We start from the raw sequence: 2,086 nt of genomic DNA on the forward strand, positions 1-2,086 counted from the left end.
AAGTTGACCTTCAATCCGAACTGGCACTCTGCGGCGTGGAGGCAGTTGCGCGACCACTCCTATCCCAAACCAACAAAGCAAGGTGTATCCTACGTGCTCGGTACAAGCACACCACGACGGGACACATTGAACGGTTCAGCGATCTCTCTGCACTAGTGGAAGAACTCCAACGTGATACGGGAGACTTTGCTACAGCGGCTTCTCTGCACTTCTGGGCTACCACCTTGTGACGGGAGACATTGCTAGCGGTCACTCTGCACTAGTGATGGTACACCACCGTGATACGGGAGACATTGCTAACGGCCACTCTGCACAGGTGCCAATACCACCTTGTGACGGGAAACATTGCTAGGAACCGATCGGCATCTCTGCGCGATTACTTGACGCACACCCAACTAAGTCAACTGTTGGACTTTTTCGTAATCACGGCGGGACACATTGAACGAGCTCTAACGGATCTCTGCACGCATGGAACATGGTGGCGGGAATCATTGCTAGAACCGAACGGCGCCTCTGCGCGATGTACAAACAAGCTCAACAGGAACCTCGTATCGGCTGCCGAGCCGGAGCTCGAACAACTTGGACTTTCACCTCTAATTTATATCAACTCGCCACTCCCCGAGGGATCCGCAGAATTGCTTCTGGGTCCCGTATCGTTATTTGCGATTCGTGTTTGCATTACACTACATTGAACTATTCCAACTTGTTTATCCGCATGGCGAACATTTGCTGCATTGAACATTAAAGTTCCACTTCGCTCTCCCCTACGTGGGTCTGAGCTTCACTCTCAGGGAAAAAATATGCCACATTGGTTAGGGAAACCCGGTTTCATCACGCTATGTGCCCTGCACCACCAGCTTAGCGTGAATGCTTCGAGTTTCCCTAAGAAGTTCGATTGGTCTTGCAGAGTTTAAAGACAACGAAGCTTAGTTTCAAGCAATGATTTAATATACGCGTATTAAAAACCCTTAACTGTTACAACTTTTATGCTTGAAACCATCGCAACGAAGTCTTTGGGTCCGTAGACCCGTGATGTACTGCTCCAGGAAACGTTTTGAAAGAGTGGAAACTCAAAATCATAGGTTAAGATCATCGGCAGAACCCACCAGACACCACTTTTGCTTCATAAGTTCGGCCTATAGTCATATGACGATTTTCATCGGGGAGGGGACGTATGACCCAAACGGGGGCTTATATGACCCACGGACACTGCAAACCATGCTCCTACGACTAAATAGAGGTTAAAACTACGATTTGGTGAAATCTTCATTTTTGACCTCGGAGCAAGGTACCTTCCCTATAGTAGGCAATGAGTAAATGATCATAATCCCAGGAGGGCAAAAAATGGGAACCCGAGAGGAAAGCGCTGTTGGCGCGCCTAAGCTAGTGGCCCGTAGAGTAAAAAGGGTACCCCCAACAAAGTTGTCGTTTCACGTTCTGGTTTCACTTTTCATCATCTAGGGTGCGTTCCTGACACGTTTTGAGGGGTTTTAGCAAAAAAAAATTTTTCGACTACTCGAGCTCTCTGGCCCGTTCGGTGCACATTTTTGAAAAAAGCTAGGGAGCTGCCCCTAGGTTCGGGGTGTCACAAAATGTTGAAAAGTGGTCGAAAAACCACTATCCAGAATCGGATGTAGAATCGTTAGACGAACTTAAAATTGTTCTACGACACCCATCTGCGACGTTTAGTATTCGAGATATGGCCCGTCCTAGGTCTGACCGAGCAATTTTTGTTCCGCGCACTTTGTGCACCGTACACTTTGATGTTTGTATGAAAAAGTACCCTACCTAGGGACGCGTAGAGCAAATTTGTACCCCCGGGCATGTTGTCGATTGACGTTCTGGTTGCACTTTTCATCATCTAGGGTGCGTTCCTGACACGTTTTGAGGGGTTTTAGCAAAAAAAAAATTTTCGCCTACTCGAGCTCTCTGGCCCGTTCGGTGCACATTTTTGAAAAAAGCTAAGGAGCTGCCCCTAGGTTCGGGGTGTCACAAAATGTTGAAAAGTGGTCGAAAAACCACTATCCAGAATCGGATGTAGAATCGTTAGACGAACTTAAAATTGTTCTACGACACCCATCTGCGA

The sequence above is a fragment of the Anopheles coluzzii genome (genome assembly GCF_943734685.1).
Source record: "Anopheles coluzzii chromosome X unlocalized genomic scaffold, AcolN3 X_unloc_47, whole genome shotgun sequence".
NCBI lineage: Eukaryota > Metazoa > Arthropoda > Insecta > Diptera > Culicidae > Anopheles > Anopheles coluzzii.